This window comes from Oculina patagonica, chromosome 8 (assembly GCF_052425735.1).
Source record: "Oculina patagonica isolate OP01 chromosome 8, crgOcupat, whole genome shotgun sequence".
Classification (NCBI taxonomy): Eukaryota; Metazoa; Cnidaria; class Anthozoa; order Scleractinia; family Oculinidae; genus Oculina; species Oculina patagonica.
The window spans coordinates 18,612,587-18,632,924 of NC_135765.1; the positions used below are offsets into that span (position 1 = coordinate 18,612,587).

General features: G+C 37.8%; 1 pseudogene across 1 annotated transcript; it reads right to left on the reverse strand.

Annotated features, from left to right (window-relative positions):
* Positions 1-6,882: 6,882 nt before the first annotated feature.
* On the reverse strand, positions 6,883-20,022 carry LOC144663171 (uncharacterized; annotated as a pseudogene). The gene is made up of 19 exons (XR_013572582.1): positions 19,832-20,022; positions 16,948-17,295; positions 14,049-14,303; positions 13,581-13,849; positions 12,799-13,091; positions 12,143-12,454; positions 11,888-11,923; positions 11,560-11,679; positions 10,915-10,936; positions 10,662-10,710; positions 10,295-10,547; positions 10,099-10,209; positions 9,737-9,927; positions 9,513-9,635; positions 9,313-9,383; positions 8,388-8,428; positions 8,204-8,300; positions 7,761-7,860; positions 6,883-7,364 (listed from the first exon to the last, which is right to left on the reverse strand). The product of XR_013572582.1 is annotated as an uncharacterized LOC144663171 (transcript).
* Positions 20,023-20,338: the final 316 nt, after the last annotated feature.

Here is a 20,338-nt window from a genome sequence, read left to right on the forward strand (position 1 = left end):
TCAATAAAATTTAAAAACATCATCGTTCAGTATTATCGTTCAGTCTGCGTGGATAACGCCTCGAAGGTAATATTTTTACGAATGTTCTTGCCTCTCACTATGTTAAAAAAGGACTTAAAATTACTAGTTTTACCATATAGTCGTTGTGAGAGGGCGTTCCAAATAACGGATCCCCTGTGAGCGATAGAGTGCGTCATAAAGTTGGTGTAAAAGCGCGGCACCACTACCTTGTAACCGTTCCTTAGACCATGCTTGTTTTCCGCTTTTACAATGATATGGCGCATATCTGGCGGTATTAAATCGTTGTTAAATTTCGCTAAACCGAGCTTGTACTTATAAAAGATAGAGCCTTTTCTAAAACTTTCTCAGAGGGCATATCACACAAGAAATTAAGAATAATACGTGCAGCTCTACAATGTAAAGACTCAAGTGACTTAAAGCCGTCTTTGTTACTGTGTCCACCCCAGATGGGCAGTGCATAGGTCACGCCGGGCAAAATGATCTTAAAATACAGGCAAGTCACTTAAACAGAGGAAACAGATATTTTAAATGAACATAACGTGGTTAAGAATCCCAACGGGCAGGAGGCAGACCAGTTGGCTATATACAACGAAGTGTGTCCAAGCATTTGAAATCGTGACTACCGAGAACAAACCCAGCTAGTGCCAGGGTGAAGGGTTTGAACCTGGGACCTCCAGATTACAACACCAGCGCTCTAAACTACTCGGCCACGCTGCTTGCAGGCGCTTTTGTTTGTCGTTTCCATGTTTTATGCTCTTATTGGTATTATGTTCACCTCAACAACAAACAAACAAGAAAAAACAGCACCAATCTTTATTTGTAATCTTTTTGCCTTTACAAAATTATTTACATTCATAGATATTTTTTACAAGTGCTAAAATCAGAGTACTAGCTGCCTGGAAAAACCATAATGATAACCACCACTACAACATGTAATCACCTCAGGCTCAGTGAACATTGATGAATATTTACTTCGACTTTGTCTTGTTCGCCTCGCCTTCGGAAAAAAATTGTTAAATAAAAAAAGAGAACTAGACCATATAAACTCTTTACGCGATTTTTCAGTTCTTAACTTTTATCATAGTCAGGAGCGTAAATAAGTAACTTGAAACTGCAGGTCGGTTCTATTTACATAACATATTTACAAAAATACATAAAAAAGCAACTAATGGAAATCAAACTCTTCAAGGCAAAATGTTAACGATTTTCAGTATTTTCCAGCCATTATACTTTGATGGGTGAGTACAACAATTCTTTATCAGTTTTCATTACAGTAATAATGGTATATATATAAAACATAAAAATGCTCATTATTGATCGACAAGTTATGATCCTTTTCCCGTCATTAATAATCACCATAGGAACAGTATAACCTGTTAAAAACTTCCCTAATATTAACGTTTTGGGCTAATACACACAAAACAATTCGAACATGAGCTCGGTAACCCCAATGAATTATCATCGAGTTATGGTCAGCATGCCATGATACAAAATTAAAAAAAATCTATCAGACGGGTACAGACCCACCTTCAGATAATCTGAAAATTAGTTTTTAGTAAGAGTTGCACAAGATCGAGAAAAGTGCAATTAGTTTTCTGATAATATTTGGGCATTAAGAAAACGAAATTACGTGCCTCAACGCTAAACCTTCTTCTTATTTAATATTTAAGCTGTAAGTAAATTTCAATAAAAAATACATTACAGGATATACTTCTTACAGCAACACTTTTCACAACAATACCACTTACAATAACACCTCGTTACAATAAAAATAATCGTCATTTTTTATTTTAAGTACAGGGAGGCCTCAAAAATGGAACATTGTTTTCTATTGGCAGATACACGGGCGCGTTAATTGGGTTTTACATTCCGGGCTTAACCATTGCTATCATTTCCGTTTTAAATGGCGACTTCTCTTTTACATTGACATTTACACTAAGTAAGAGTACAACATCATCTGTTTTACTTTTTATTCAGTTGTAAGGTCCTCCATGTTTGCGTACAGGCTGGTGTCATACTCTCCAAGGTTGATATACGTCTGTAACAAGATAATATATCGATAGATTTAGTTGTGTAAAAGCTAACTCGTATAAGTTTCAAACGAATCGAACAGCTTTGGCGCAAGCGATGCAATAAGCAAAATTTGGAGTAAAAACATCGTTTTCGCAACCACTCGCCCGCCTACATTTTATGGTCTCCGCACTCGTGGGGACAAGACGCAGGGACCCGTCACAGCGACAGATAAAACGGCGCGTAAAAAAAGGAAAGAAAAGACGAGAATACCCCGCCTTTTACTCCACCCTTCATTCTTCACGTTGCTCCCCAACTGACAGAAAAACAACAACATGCTCCTTTAAGTTACATTTTACGTTACTATAAATAGATTTAGCCGAGCCTTGAAGTGGAGCTCCCCTTTTATTTACTTTGCCCTTTATTAAAATCTGAATTTGCTTACTATAGACCGAAAAAATAGTACGTGAGTCAGCGATCCAAAGGAAAATCATTACCTGGTAAGCGGTCAACTTAAAAAATACGAGACCTCGAGACCCGCGATATGGTCATGTGTTACTGGTCAGGGGATACTTTGTTTTTACAGTTGTCAATTGACCATAACATGGATGTCCAATATCAAAGATGTAAGCTTTCATTAACCTTGTGCGACAGACGGTGGGCGCACGTGCCTGCGAACCATGCCGCTAGCCATGATGACCATGAAAAATCAAATGCATGGTTTTCCCATTTCTATGCATGAATGATTCTCCTATTTCTATGGTTATGGGGCTCCGCTCTGCGATCCTTCTGGCCGCTAGGGAGATACGCTAATAAAATATGTAATTCTATAGTGTTTACCTTGTGGTTTCTCTCCATGTCTTTCATCGTTTCTTTTAGTTTAGCAAACGTTGGTCGATTACTTGGGTTTTGTTCCCAACAATTCAGCATCATCTGATATCTAACTAACAGTAAACAATGAGCAATAACCAAAGTAAATGTATTATGTAAAAATAAGATAGATGAAATGAGCGGTAGTCAGTTAATCTGACAGTTTCCAGGATGTATCGTTTTTTTTTTTTTTTATTATGTACTTGATGTGTATCTGAACTTACCTATAGTAAGAATCTCGTACAGTAGTACACCATAGCTCCAGCTGCGAAAAAATAAAAAAGAGTGATACTCGCATGGTATGAAAAAACATATGCTAGAAGAAGGAATAGTTCATTGGGGGAGGGGATCGTGAAGAGGATACAAAGAGTAATTTAAAGGCTTGCACTTCTCGGTTTTCTTCCTTGACAATTCTCATTCTTTTCTGTGTTTTACGTACTATAACTCCCAGCAATAGATAAATAATCGTGTTTTCCTAGTAGCAGGTAATAAATCTTTCAGCATATCACTGGCGTCTTGTTGTCAAAGATGTCCCATTCACCCTACGTGCGTTGTGGCCGTCAAGGGTATACGTAGTATCTATTCAAGGAGAATTGTGTGGCGAATTTTGTAAGTCGGATAATTATTTGCCATAATTAATTCTGTGTTTTTCAAAGTAGAACAGTAACTACTTATTCATACGACCTCTAAAACAATAGAAAACATATTGAGTAATCGTCCTGAGGTTATAACCAATGTCCTTCATCTGTCTTCCTTGTTGCCTGGTTCTGGTTTGATCGCTTTCAAGTTCCACCAACATTTTAGCCTGCGTCGCAGACGTTACCTAACCCCTCCCCTTGGTCAGCGTCATTCAGCCCACGACTCTTCCTCAAATAACCCAGCAGATCACCGTACGGCTTATACTCAATAAGGACCAGTAACGGATCTAGAATAAAAACTGTCGTTAACAATAGAGTCAAGATACAGTCAAGATTTCAGTGAATTGCAGAGAAACATAAGCCTCAACTAAATTTCCTGATTAAGAACTTATAAGTGTGAAGACGTAGTAAGCCTTATTTTAAATTCTTACTGGAGTCAGGCAGGAATTTCTTCTATCGCCATTCCTGTTCTTGCTGGCTATTGACTGGATTACAAGAAAGACTACATCAACCAAGAGAAAAGGAATCCAGTGGAAGCTGTCGACATTCACAGTTGAACGACTTCGGCTATGCTGATGATTTGGCTCTCTTTTCGTATAACTAACGGCAGATGCAGGAGAAAACATCAGACCTAGACAGCAACTCTTCACAGCTGGGGCTGGACATCCACAGGCACAAGACTAAGATCTTGAGGCTGAATACAACAACTGAACATCCAGTCACCATTAGGGAGGGGGGGGGGCACTTGAGGACGTGAAATCTTTTAGTTACCTCGGTAGTACCACCGACAAGCTAGGAGGCACAGATGCGGACATCAAAAGTAGAATCCAAACGGTACACACCAACTTTGCTGCCGTGAGTGATATCTGGAGCTTAAGAATATCGCCACACAAACCAAACTCAAGCTCTTTAATTCCAACATTAATTATGTTCTACTTTATGGCTCAGAGACTTGGAGATTATTAATAAGTGCCTGCGTATGATTTTACAGTTGGTATGGTCAGATAGAGTTAGTAACATTGAAATATGGCAAAGATCTGGACAAACTTCAATGAAGGAAGCTATCCGGAGAAGGAAATGGAAATGGCTAGGTCACACTTTACGGAGGACTTCCTCTTCCATCGCGAGGCAAGCTTTGACCTGGAATCGATTCTCAAGGTAGTCAAAGGAGAGGTCGATCACGGAACACCTGGAGAAGTTCGCTAGCTAAAAGCAGAGATCAAATCTATGGGCAATAGTCGGTACCAGCTAGAGAGGAATGCAAAGGACGGGAGGCTATGGTGAGAGACTGCTGATGGCCTATGCTCCTGAGAAGGAGTGAAAAACTACTATTAAAACATTTCATGGATCATTTCATTCTACTGTAAAAGGGTTTTGAAAAGTGCACGTGATTAGAATGTGATTGGAATGTCAGCTATTATAATTAATTTAGTAGTTTAGATTTAATTAGCTATTTATCTTCTATCTGACAGAAGAGGCTTTTTATAGTTGAGACTACGTCCCTTTTTTTCTAAATCATCTCTTTTACCAATCAACAATATTTTAATACACATACTTTTATGTTGCAGGAGCATTGAGGCACTGTTTGAAGGATCAAGGCCATTGAAAGCGACACACTTGTATTTACCACTTGTATTCATCATTTATCGTCACCTTCACTGATAGAGTGGAAATTAATATCTTGGTATATGTGGGGAGTGCTGAATGGTGACAACGGCTAAGTTTTTCCATTCATGTTATGCCTGATGCACACTTTGACATGCGCCTGCAGGGAATTTTGGTAGTCGAATTTATTAAAAAAAAACCCAATTTATTGGGTCCAGGATAGCGAAAAATGCGGAGGAGGATTTTCCTTTGAAAGAAATGTCGTCAGTTTAGGCTTTCCACTCATCAATCATCAACTCTGATGTTCTTGCGACCAAGGTTTCTAACAATATGATCCAGAACTGCGTCAATCACTGTGTTCGGCATATTCTCCGAATTTGATAGCGAGAAAAAGTGAGAAATTATGAAAGGGAACGCTACAAAATAAGCATAAAACAATGAACAGCCTAGACGAACACCTTAGTGCGGATGGAATCCATTTGCACGTTAAGTGTTGGCTTACGCATGCGAATGTACAACATTTCTTTCACGAGCCAATCAAATTTGCCGCTACATTTTGCGATGACGCAAAATTGTTCGATGAAGCGTTCAGGTATTTCGCAATTGTGTTGCAGGTTGTAATGTTTGTAAATTGATGCTTATTTTGTAGCGTTCCTTATTTGCATACTGTACAAGTCTCTTGATAATGGAGTCAAGATGACTCCGAGACGTCGAGCAGTATTAAATCTTTCTTGGTTCTTCTTATGTATTTGCTGTAGCAAATCCCTGCTGATCACATGTACGTAACGACATTGTTTGTTTCAAATTTCTTGTTATGTGACACCGTTGCGTCCTCAAAAAATTCACAAATTCAAGTCGAACGTATTACCTAGCGGATATAAAACATAACACACAATTCATGTTGACAACACGCAAGCTTATTCCCGGCCTTTATTCATTTAGCTAACAAAAATTCCCAGGCCAAATAGCCTAACAATTCTAACAAAGAGTAACAAAATATGGCTAATTCGAGGATTCGAGAAAAACATTTTTGATCCTCACTTTTGTTTATTACTCGTTGTAAGATGAATACGATTGCCACTTGTTTTCACGACGTTCAGTCGCTGACTAACATAAGAACCTCTTCATCCCTGGATGATACGCCTGTTATCCGAATAATATATCGTATGTTTTTTTTTCTCGAGGCGTTTGCATATATTACTTCACAAAAAGTGCAGTGTACCATGAAGAAGGTTAAGTTCGAGATAGCGCTGCTGTTATGATCAGAAACATTTCTGGTCACGTTTTCAAGAATCTGAAAGACCATTTTCTTGGCAAAGATAAAGAGAACTTGTCCTTTAAGTTAAATTCTGTTTCCTTTATATAAGTTTAGTTTCTTTGTTGTCGTTTCAACTGAATACTTTCAATGCAAGTTGTTTGTCGTGGTGTACAACAGAAGTGGTGAGTTAAAATTACTTTTGCCAGGCAAGTACTAAATTCAAGCAGGCGATCGAGAAGTGTGCAGAACATTTCCTGATAAAATCAGGGCATCAACAAAGCAACATTACATATCTGATTGCTATACTTTATTCCGTTTTTAATATTTTAAAAATACATACGTTAAAAAACACATCACAAGATACACTACTTCTACAGGACCATTATCTTTACAACAATACTACGTACAATAACAGATCATTTCAATAATATCAGCGCGAGTATTTACGATTTATAATACAAAAGAAAAACTGTAAAGGAATTTCATCTCCGTAAGGGCTTTTAATCGGCGAGTATATATCGATCGATCTTACAAGCAGTATTAAAGAACCACTAAAAAAAATCAGCTAACAAGTTAGCTAGAGACCCAACATGGAGACTCTTAAAAGTGATATATATGTTAAAAAAATATACCCGCGCGATTAAACGTTTTGATATGCATTTTACTTGAACTGGCTTGTCTAGTGGCTACTTTTATTTCAATTACTTTTACTTTCTTTAGGTTATTGGCTTGTTTGCTGTTGGCAGATAGATGTGCTTATAACTAGGAGGTTTATACTGTAAATTTAAAGTTTAATTTCATTTCTGTTTTATGTTGTTGTTAATAGCTAGCAACTTCTCTTTTACATTAACGTTCGCGGCACCCGAGTAAGAGTACAATGTTTGTTTTACTTGTTATTCAGCCGTAAGATCCTCCATGTTGGCGTACAAGCTGTTGTCATACTCATCAAGGTTGATGTATGTCTGCAACAGCAAAATATATTGCAGGTAAGCTGTGGAATCTATTTTTAGTTTCGAGTGAAGCTGATTTTAGTTGACTGACATGGTGCAAGCAATGCAAAGAATAATTTGCAGCGAAGATAATGCTTCCGCACCAATCGATCGTTATTTTTTCTACTTTGCTAATTTTATAACTGCGCCGTCTTGTGAACTGTAATAAAAGATGTTAAACACGACTTATGTGGAAAATTTCAGTCGACATTTTGTGTCAAGTGTTCCAGGTGTGAAAAAAGGACGATAAGCTTCGCCTGTTTAATGCTATACTCTAAACGCTGTTTCCAAACTGGCACTGAAAGAACATGTTTATTTTAGTTACTTTTTCCGTTACTAACAAAATATGCCGAATTCTATAGTGTTTACCTTGTGGTTTCTCTCAATGCCTTTCATCGTTTCTTTTAGTTTAGGAAAGGTTGGTCGATCACTTGGCTTTTGTTCCCAGCAATTAAGCATGATCTGGTAACTAATCAACATAAAGACAGTTAGCAACAGGCAAAGGTTATGCTTCATGTAAATAGTATAGTTGCGCTGAACGAGATTTGAGAGCGGAACTTAATAAATAACTGATCAACTGCAAAAATTTGCGTCCTGTGTGGGGAAAGACACTGATAGTAAAGTGTATTGTCTTAGGAAAAAACATACTATAAAAAGGCTTAACGTTACATTAGAGATTACAGAGTCAAAAAACAGGACAAAGATGTATATATTGTTTTCATTTCTTGTCCTGGTGAGGGAAGAAATCGCAAAAGAAATTATGGAAACAGCAGCAGCAACAACAACAACAACAACAGCTACAGTGTATTTACAATTTTCTATCCACATGTTTTGGTTTTGGCATTCTGAATCTTTCTTGAAGTTTAGGTGCAATTTGTCGAGCGTTAATTCCCGGATATGGAGATCCACCTAGATGAGACAATTGAGGGTAAAATGAATGGTTTTCATGATGTATTGTTTAAATTTATTATGTAAACGATGAGTATCTGAACCTACCTATGGTAAGAATCTCGTACAGAAGGACACCATAGCTCCATCTGCGAAAAAATGCGAGTAACAATTAATTGGTAACAATATAAATGGTACAGGAAGGAGATGGAGGTGGGGCGGGGGCTGGGAATAGTGGAGAGGAAACAGGGACGATAGGACGAAAGAGCGTGCAAGTCTTGGCTCTGTCCTTTACAATTCTAATTTTCTGTGTGTTACTTCCTTTTAAACCGTCCTTTAGATAATCATGCACTTTTTCCAAGTAGCAAACAATAAATCTTTTTCATATCACGTCTAACATACATTTCATTATCAGAGAACGTTATATCATTAAAATTATCATTATATCATTAAAAAATTGTTAACATGTATACAAATTGTTTGATAACTCCTAGGGCGCGGTTTTTGGCCACCAAATAGAATATTACTCCAATCAGTGGGAAGTAGTGTGAAGCCCAGGGGACTAAACAGAGTTGCACGTAAATATTATAATTAGCTGAAAGATTGAGCATCAACACGAGTTACTCGTATGACTTCCAAAACAATAATTACAGTAAGATAATAATAGTAAAAGTAATTAGAAGAGTAATTATCGAGGTTATCCCGGGATGTTGCTTAGCTTTGCATCTATTGACAATATAAAATACTCAGTTTCCCCTTCGTTCCTCATCTAACCCTAAAACATCGTTATGATTTGTATCACTTCAATTGTGACCCACCAACAGTACCCCACCACCCCGCTTCCTCCTGTACAGCATGGTTACTGGGTGGTAAACATTACGTTTTGTGGCGCTTGAGTACAAAGCTTTATGTTAAGTCATACAAAAATCATATATCATGGAATCTGCGAAATGTCCTACATCCTAGTTGCTATATATGGCGGGCAGGTAAATTGAAAGGGGAGATAATTATTGTTTATTTGAAAACCACTCACACGTCACTTTGTGTTGTGTATTTTCCGTATACCAAAGCTTCGTAAGCAGTCCACTTGACAGGCAACCGGCCCTGAAAGATAAACAGGCGTACTAGTCTTTATCATTATATGCTATCACAGGCTTTAAAACAATAATACAACAGATCAAGATAATTTATTGTGAGTTTTGGGCGAGGGGGGTGGGGGGAGGGGGGACTCACCCGACTTTCTTTGGTATAAATATCATCCTGGTGAACATTCCTCGCCATCCCAAAATCTGTCACCTTACACTTCTCTCCTTCACCAACAAGAACATTTCTGGCCGCCAAGTCACGATGGATTATCTGAAAGAAAAATGCCAACATGTCAAATTGCAGTCCCTGTTATTTAATTTGCTTTTCTCTTTTGTTACCTTGGGTGAATCCATATTATTATAGATGTTTACCTTCCTTGACGACAAATAAGTCATCCCATCAGCTATCTGCCATGCAAAACTCATCAACTGCTGTGAAGTCAGATTGGTTTTTGGCTTTCTATCCGGGTTATTAAAATACGTGTCATTGAGCCCACGACTCTTCCTCAAATAACCCAGCAGATCACCGTACGGGACATACTCAATAAGGACCAGTAACGGATCTAGAATAAAAGATTCCATTAACATATAAGTACTGAATAGGAATATAGTCAAGATTTCATTTAATTTCTGGAGTCGAGGGAGGACGTATTTTGAAGCCATTTTATAACTAACAGCATATGTATGTATCGTTCATTATACAACATTTAAAACGGAGATATTTATTCTTTTACCAGTCTCAGTAACACATCCCATCAACGTTATCACATGAGGATGAGGCTTCAGTTTCTTCATCCACTCAAGTTCTGAAAGCAGGTCCTTTCTGTCTGAATCAGGAGCATTTTCTATTTGGAGCAAATTAATTTAAGCAATCAAACAATTGAATCTAAAAAAGGCCACAGTATCGCTTAAATTTGTTAATGAGATAACCTTTTAGCATTTTCACAGCCACAGTCACATCTTGGTTACCACGGATGTTTTTTGCTGTTGCCTTAGCAACTTGGGAAAAAGCTCCATTTCCGATGTTTTTAATGATGTTGACTTGTTCTCGTCTGATCTCCCAGCTTCTTGTTGAAGGATGAAGCGGCATGTATTCACTGCTGTTAGGAATCTCGTAAGTTGCGCTGGTAACTTCATCTGTTTTGATTGACTGAAAATCTGCTTCCTGTTGGATAGAAGTGGTCTAGGAATAAACAGTAAAAAAAATTAACGACGCCAATTTAATAAGAAATAATCATTGGTAGATTGGCTTTATCCCCGAGCTTATACTGAAAGCGAAATTAAAAGAAGAACTTACAATTTGAATGGAATCTGTCAAATCTGGCCGTGATGAGGATTTGCTACCACTGAAATTTGAAGATATGATTGTAAGTTTTAAACTGAGTTAAAAAACTCATTAAAATATTCCGATGCAGTATCGTGAATAGTCATTTATAGCTGTTGCTTTCTATAGTTGTCGTTTAACTTAAGAAGTTTTTCTGGTTTAAAAGAATCTAGCTATAAGTTAATTTACTATTTTGTCATCTCCAAATATTGACTGTTGTACTCACCGTTTCTCACGCTCATGGATTGCTGAAAAACAAAAACGTGTACAGAGATAAAGCAGCGAATGGGCTTTACGATCGCTTATTTTTGAACGACACAAGGAGTGGAGCCGCTCTAGGTATTAGAACGGGGACGCGCAGATAGTACAAAGGAAAGCTAAAATCAAAGCGGTTACTTTCAATAACAACAAGGATAACACACACTGAAAATATTTAAGATGGTTTCCTCCCAACATTCGAGCGATACTGGCCAAAATTAAGTTACAAAAGAGACCGCATAGCATGATAACAGTTGAAGTACAGCTAAAAGCTTCCTAACAGCAGTTTCACGCCAGTTCAATACAAAAGGGTGCGCGTTTCAAACATTTTTTACGAGGTTTGACTTTATATTTTTCGAGAATGCTTTAGAATTTAACCACGGGGTCACTAAGACAAATGAATTTCAATAAGATCTTTGAAACGTATAAAAAATGTTTCCGTGCTATGGGTAGGTTTTTGGTACTTAATTTTCGCACTCATTTCTCAAACTTTCAGCGGAATCCTTCTAAACAATGAGCAAAGCTCCGATGGTTTAATTACAAATAAACGGATAGGTGGAGGTACTTTAAACGGCTAAATTTTATTTTAGCGAAAAATTGTATAAATAATTACCTGGAATTGGACGCCTTCTCCAGCTGATAACACTGATTACAACAATGATTATGACCAATAAGATTATGATACTGAGATAAACAGCATGAAGAATCTCCACTTCCTTGTCGCATCTAACAACTGTGGGTTGTAACATTTAACACTTATATTTGTTTCCTCTTTTTTAAAGTAGTATGCCTGTAAACCAGTTATCTGGAAGTTGATTGTAAGACGAATACAAGTATAGATTTATTTTTGTATAAGTTGAATTAAAAAAGGAAGTCAACAGCAAAACGCTCACAGGACCACTATACAGGATTATTATATAGACACTGAATTCATTAATAACCTGTTTCATTCTGATGTGACGTCGACTTAGTGGACCCTACAAAACATGAACGAACATACAATTAGTTTAAAAGAATGTGTATACAACTTAGTTATACAGTAATCCAAGATGATAGAATTACTACAGTTCCCTAAGGCATTACATATACAATACCAACCATCACTCACTTCTTTTTACGACAAACAGAAATATCAGAACAAATACAAGTTAAAGAAATAATCTGCAACAAGAAGTTTAATTTTTCCATAACTTTACCTCCTAAAACTTTAATTTTCGTGACGTTTTGCTTTTCTTTCAAACTCTCTCCATATTTGTTGGTTGCAGTCACAACAAACTCATACTGCTGACCCTTTTTAAGTGTGACGACGTATTCACGAACAGAGACATCATGAATGACCTCAAGCTTTCTCCAGTCTCCTACGGTACCATTACTACTAACGTTTCGTATATATACAGTGTATTGTGTGATGTCCGCTCCATTACTGACTGGCTTTGTCCATTTTAAGGCCACTTCATCACTTTGTACCTCCGCAGGAATGTCTATAATCTCTGGTGTCTCGGGAATTCCTGATTAATAAAAATGTTAAAACATTTTTCTTTAGTCCGATAAAATGAGTTTAACGTTATGCTTGGCGCCACCATTTTGTGCCTATTTTGTTCCGTCGCGAGCACAAAATAGGCTGGTTGTTTGTCCGCCATGTTGACGGCATGTATTCGTGTTTTGCTGTTGTGTTTGACAATAATGTTACACCACTCTCTTTTAAATAATAGACCAATGGACAGCACTGTAGCAAAATCATCGACTTTAAGTGACAACTGCATAAATTAGCAATTTTCGTAAAGCCGATGTCAGGTTAGCTGTATCCCTTTTGGTTGGATATTCAAATAATGAGAGCTGCTGAAAATTTTACCTTCAATCTTTGTCCTGATTGTCTTTTGCGCAGCTGTACCCTCAAACACAGCATTCCTGGCAAACACTTTCACACTGTACTCGGTATCTCTGTCCAGACCTCCAACGGACAGACTCGTTGTACCAGGGTCAGTAACATTCTCATTCTTTATCTCAGTGCTACCTTTAGTATGAACACTCGGTATGCTGTGATAGGACTCCCTCCATCATCAGCTGGTGCAGACCATTTTACTCTCAGTGAAGTGGCTTGAATGTCTGAAGCTGAAGATATGATGGCTGTGGAGCCTGGTTTTTCTGATTCAAAAAAAGAAGAAAGTTGATTTTGTTGTGGCACTAACAAAGTACAACGAAACCAAAAATGGACGCCACGTTTATTCCACCCCAAAGCATGCTGGGGCAAGCTTTTACAATGCATGACGTAACAAGCTTAACAATGCATGATGTAACAATTTCTATCATTCTATTGTTGCTGTAATCTATTACTGCTCTGATCAGTGTCTAGTAGGTCTCTGGTTAACGGTATAGTTAAAAAACCGCAGTTACTGGATTTAAATTCTGTAAAAAAAATTGAAGAACTATTTCATTCTACTGTAAAATGTTTCTTAAAAGAGTGTTTATAGTTTTTCATTGGAATCAGGCATTAAAACTTATTTAGAAGTTGATTTTTAATGAACTCTGTAAGTTCTAACTAACAGAAAAAATCGCTTTTTGTAGTTGAGACTACGTCCCTTTTTGTCTATTGAAATCATCTCTTTTACAAATCAATAGTATTTTGATACACACCCTTTTCTGTCGTAGGAGCATCGAGGCGTCGTTTAAAGGATCAAGACCATTGTAAGCAACGCACTTGTATTCACCAAAATCTTGCTCATCATCTAATGTCACCTGCAATATGCTTTCTTTAGCTGTGACTGTGTTTAGTTCATTTCCATCAGGTTTGTACCAGGTGAGTGTTGGTGTAGGAACACCATCTGACACACACTCCAACGTCACTGTCTGACCAATCCAAGAACTAGCAGCTGATAAAGTAACTTTAAATATTTTTGCCGGGTCTAAAAAGGAAAAACACAATAAAAATGAGTTTGCGTTTACTTAAATTCGTTTGATGAAAAGAAAAACGTAATGTAAAACAAGGAAAGCCCTTGTCGTTCGTGTTACTTGTAGTCAATGCCTAATTTAAGAAATTTCATGTTAGTTTGTTTCGTAAGAAATGTTAATTTACTTCTAGAAATTGAAAGATATCAGACTCACAACGAACCACCAGGATCCCTTTGTGAGTTTTTGTTCCTGCTGAGTTGTTAGCTCTGCATGTGTACAGTCCATCATCTGTCCTTTCAATTCTGTCGAAGTCCAAAAATGTTATTTTCTTTCCGGAACTTTTAATTTGTCCATTTCGCATCCATGATACTTCCGGGTCTGGTTTCCCAGTCGCTGCACAACTAATATTGACTGATGATCCCTCAGTGTAACTTCCGCTTATTGTTAGTGGGCTGATAACTGGTAGCTCTGCAATGAAATAACTAATTTTGAGCGGTGTTGAAAAATATTACAGCTGATAACATTCACAGTCTCGGTTGCTTACTATTAGCCATAAAATAAAATTTGACTTAGGTAAACTAATTCCCTATAATAATCGCTTCCTTTAGCTGAACTAATATTTTCTTAGTTGTAGCAACTACCGACTATCCACGAGAGATATAAGCAAGAACCATAGCAACAAGAATAATAACTAGTAATAATTGTAAATTAGGGGAGTGCGTTCGGTAGAGTGGGATAATAAAGGGGGGGGGGGGGAGGGGGGGAGGCAGGGAAAGCTAGAGGCAAGGGGTGGAAAGTATGATATTATGTTTTCATATTCTCTTGATATTTGAGATCTGCTTGTACCAACCCATCTTTCTAAAGCATAAGAGAAGATTAACATAAAGCTTTTTAAAAATGGTCGTGTAACCAGTTTGTTGATTCGCGAAAAAAATAAACATTACTCTGGTTTTAAAAAATGTTAAGAAGTGTTCGTAAAATTTCCGTAAAAAGTCCCAACGTTTCGGCTAGCACTTAAGCCTTCATCAGGGGAAAGTGATAAGTGAATTTACAAAAAGCACGTTCTTATAATATGCAAATAGGAAGCTAATAATTATGTTCTGTCCCTAAAGGCGAAATTGAGTTAGAAATTCATGTGGTAAATGCATGCCATCATCGCGTTTTAGCCGATTCTTGCAGCTATTAATTTCCCAAGCCTCCAAAATACGTCTTTTGCGCCAATTTGTGCTTGTACGTTAGGATCTTTGACGATTCCCAAGAGATAGTATGGTCAGAATGCAGACAATGTTCCGCTAAAGCTGACTCGTGTGAGTGTTTATTTTCAACCACCTTTTGATATTTTTTGAGTCGGGTGGAAAATTTTCATTTCGTTTCTCCGATGTATCTTTTGTTACAATCTTAGCAGGGATTTGAGTAAATTGCGCCACGAGTCTGGATCTTTTGGCTTAAAAACAAATTGCCGATGGTTTTGCGTGGTTTTAAAGCAACTTTGATATTATAACTGCTGAAACTTCGCTTGATTGGTTCCGTAGTACCCTTTACGTACGGCAATGTGCAAAAACCTTTTTTTTTTGTCATCCGGTGCTTGCCGAAACATCAAAATATGTGTCACCGTGACCAAGATTGGGCCGCGTGCGTCTGGAACGATTTAAGTCATTTACCAACAAATTTTTTACCTAGATTATGAACCAGGCCCCACCCAGTTAAAAATGTGGGGTTCACTGAATGTTTAGGAGAGTGATCTGCAAGCGAAGTTAAATTCAACCACGACTACCCATGTAGCCTGTTTTTTTTTCTACCGACGCAAGCAGTTAAGTAGTTTATGCTAAATGAAAACGAACGTCGACTAAAGCATAAGCACCGCGCGTTATATGTTACAAGGTTCCGTACTCGACCTCTAAAATTACGGATTTAGTTCACTTTCAATACTTAATTTCTGCGATAGACATGGCCAGACGTAGCTTATGCGGTGTTTCATTTTCACACAGCCCAAAGCAAACTCAAGCACAAGAATAGGGAAAAATGTGAGCCTTGTTCTTGTGCTTATGCTTGCGTTAAGGCCGTTTTCATGGCGAAATAAGAGCTGTTATGATTGCGCTTGAGCTTGCATTTGTGCTTGCGTCGCTAATCAAAATCAGGCTTGTATTTGTTTGGCTAGTTTATTCAGTGCGGTGCTTAATGCATTACATGGCGTGACAATGCGCCATGAGACACGAGCGCAGTAAGCATTCCCATAAACAGTTAGCGTGAACGTCTTTAAGCCCTTTCTTTCAGTGTTAGCTCTCTGCTTTTGGTTGTAACAGAATGCTTAGATCATCGCATGTAGAGTGTTCCACTATGTAGTATTTTTTACATCAATCTGAAATATTCAAAACCCAATAGGTTTGTAATGCAGATTTTTATCCAAAAATATAGGCACTCCATACAGAATAGGGGTGTTTTACTTCACCCTCTTTAATTCAGAAAATAGTGCAACCACTACAACTCGTCATGTTTCCTTTTCCAGAAAAGTTTGAAAATTAGGTGCTCAAAATGCATTGTCCAGACATTTCTATATTATATTTAATAAGTTTAGTGAAATGACCCATGTCATTTCAACAATTGGTCTTGTTACATTCTATATTTACACGCCCCTAAATCGATGAAAGCATTCAGCATTAATCTTATTCATTATTCTTTTAGCTGTCTTTTGCTGTATTTATATTTCTAAAGTTTTAAACACGAAGACTTGTGATTCCTACCAATTTTAATATTAAATAATAATAGCTGTGAGTCATGATTCATGATTACGCTCCCGTCCCCCGATGACGTGTGTCCATCGTTGTATACAGGCCCAGCAAGCTCAGGTACAGGGCAGCAATAGATGAGTGAACAAGATTAAAAGGATTGGGGGCAAAGTGTCGGTACATGTAGCTTACAAAGGGTAAGCTAACTGGTATGAGGAGTATGGATAACAAGGGATGTACATGTACTGGTACAACTGCGTTAAGGGTGTTCTGTAGCATTAAAATATAATCACTGAAAAGGTTTAAGCATCAGAAAAAATGCTTATTTTAAAACTTTATTCAACGTATAACAACAAAGTTTTTATCTTACATTTTGCAGTACGTACCTGTCACAATAAGCTGAACTTCATCCTCAACAGCTCCTACTGACACTGAAACTAGTTCACACTTAAAATATGTGTTGTCTTGAGGAGTGACGTTCTCAATGACAAGAGAAGCATTTCCTTCCATCTAAACTCTTCCTTTGTATTTAGCAGGCATTGATGAATGTTCCTGAACAGTGCCATTTTGTTTAAACAATATCCTCTTGATAGATCCTTGATATCGTACACTAAAGATGATACTTTCCAGCTCTCCTTGTTTGTCCACACTGTAGTCCCACACCAGTTTGGCATTGCTTCCATTTCTAGCATAACTTGGATTAGGAGGTTTTAAGGTAAAGTTTATAATGCCCTCTAGATGTTTAAAAAACCACACACATTAGCACAGTAAACATCGTATTTTTTGTATAGGTTGAAAATAAATGCCTGTACATAATCGGTCAGTGTACGGTCTGGGTATAAAACATGAACTGATAAAACGCAGGCAACAGACTGTCTAAATATTGTGAAGTATATAAACTGTGTATAAATGCAAACTGAGCGTAAATAATAAGAACCGAGGCAGTAAGCATAAAATTGTGATTTACCTCAACAAAGTACTGTATCGTACAGTCAAACAACTCAAAGTTTCCTCCCAAGGGTAAGGAACTGGAAATTTGATTTTTTTCTTTGTTTTAATCTTTCATTCTTGAAGTGAATACTCGATATTCAAATGGAACCTCAAGATTTAAAATTCAAATGTTGATTTCATTATGGCTTAGGGGAAACAAATTGTCGATGGTTTGGTGTGGTTTTAAAGCAACTTTAATATTATAACTGCTTAAACTTCGCTTGATTGGTTCCGTAGTACCCTTGACATACGGCATTGTAAAAAACCTTTTTTTGTCATCCGGTGCCTGCCGAAACATCAAAATATGTGTCACCGTGACCAAGATTGGGCCGCGTGCGTCTGGAACGATTTACGTCATTTACCAACAAATTGTTTTTACCCAGATTATGAACCGGGCCCCACCCGGTTCAAAATGTGGGGTTTACTGAATGTTTAGGAGAGTGATCTGCAAGCGAAGTTAAATTCAACGACGACTAGCTATGTAGCCTGGTTTTTTTCATTCTTGAAGTGAATACTCGATATCCAAATGGAAACTCAAGATTTAAAATTCAAATGTTGATTTCATTATGGCTTAGGGCCTTTTACACTCTGGCAGTTTAAGCCAATTTTGAGTGTCAGTTTGCAGGTACATTTGTTTTTATCTGACGGTTTACAGTCAAGAAATAATTGCGCAGTTGAGGGGAATCATTTATCTTACGGTTTTCGGTTTATCTGTTTTTTTGTAACGGTCATTAAACAGAGTTAAGGAGCTCAGAAGACTGAGCAGTCACTTTATTTTTCTTGAAGCCTGTCTTCTCAAGCCTCTTAAACAAAAATTTACCTTTTAGATCTAGAGCACATTACGAACTGAGATGGTTCTCCCCAGCCCAGTGGGTCGAGCCCTCTTAGCACGTATCTCATTGCTTCCCCCTTGGCAGGGCGGCTTCAGTGCAGTCCAATGTATCGCATACATAATATACATCTTATATTTTTGCATTTTGTTTATTCATAGGTTAATAGATCCTGTTAAAATACTTGGCACCATGTTGAATTCCACATGTTTCTATACCCATGGTCAACATAATTTGGCTGCTCCAAAGAGAAAAGAGGATAAGGGGTGGGATGGGTGACTAAATTGGGGTCGTGAGAGAGGTATAGCTACACAAGGAATACATCATTTTTTACAACCCGTGTTAATTGTTTATCTAAGCTGTACTGAAAACCGACTGCTGCTGCTGCTGCTGCTGCTGCTACTGCTACTGCTACTGCTACTGCTACTGCTACTGCTACTGCTACTGCTACTGCTACTGCTACTGCTACTGCTACTGCTACTGCTACTGCTACTGCTACAACTGCTGCTACTACTGCTGCATAACAAAGCAATCAGTTCTTCTCCACCTTGCTGGCCCCGCAGTCTATGATGTGTTCAGTCGATACGTTGCCGGTCAATGGCAACGACCACATTACAACTATTACAAAATTAACTGCCTACTTCGAGCCAAGGAAGGAACATGCCATTCGAAAGCCATTTTTGATTGGATGTTCAGGTGCCTAGCTACTATCTTGATGCCTTTGAATTGTTTTGATAGCATGCGCTTATTAGAATATAACTAAAGGCTCATTGTTTCTTGCATTGTTCTTACACTCGACGTAAATAACATGAAGCAAAAGTTTCAAGTTGCATGTTGAATTTACCTACTTTTAGTATTTAAGTGAAAGTGAACCAAAAGTAAAACTAGTGGAAATTCCGCTCAACCATTCGCTGTCTATTCTAGGTATTCACTAAGGCCCATACAAATCCTTATATTTCAGTACCACCGATTAGTCAGAAATGCTGTGAGCCTGCGATCTCTATCTCTACGTTCGGAAATTAAACGCTAAATCTTCATGTATATCAAGTATGGCTGAGGTTATTTGCCGTGGTTATTTTCAGTCGTTTTATCGCGCAACCAGGTCTGTCATTCATTTTTTCATACGTCAATTTCCTCCACTTACCACTGTATGTTGAGTTTGTTAGTTGATGTACGAAGTTCAATGTGAACTTACGTCGAATAGGTCTTTGTGAGCGATAAACACTGAGCCAACTGACGTAAATAAACCCATCAAGTATTCGATCACACTTCACTGAGGCGTGTTGCCCTATCTTGCTATAAATCCCTACAATGTTGTCTCTGTTTACATTGCAATTATCTGAAAGGCCTTGCTCATAATCTTAGTCTTGAAGGACGCTACTGTTACTCTTATCAAAAACTGTAAAATAACTTTCCCACTGCGAACGAAACTGAAATCTCTTAAACGTACCTGAATGCGGAAGTATCAACACGATTACATGTAAGAAGTGGCATAACGAAAGAAACGTTTCACCCGTCATCAGTTTGTGATAAAATTTCATTGCCTAAATGTTGTTGTCAGGTCCACTGGAGGAACAAGTTCTGCCGCTGCTTTTATAATGTAGGTAGCAAACGTACTCAGCCAATACGTTCTTTATTTGAATAGAGTCACACTTCAGTAGCTTGAGTCACTCAAGACACGCATAAGCAACTGACTCGTTCCAAGACTTTTCTTGGCACGGGATGTTAAGTTTTTCCGTACGAGGGACAAGTCAGCCTCAGCGACGAGCGCTCGGGAATATCACGTTCTGTTTGTTTGTTGAGATGAAATTTAAGTTGGTTTTTGATAGTAGTCTGGCACTCTACATCAATATCGTGCTAAATATTTCACAGATAAGCAATATTTTTGAACGCCAACACAATTGCTTTCATGTTAAACATTCTCTCTTCGTTGAAGATCGCATTTTTCCTGGAGCGG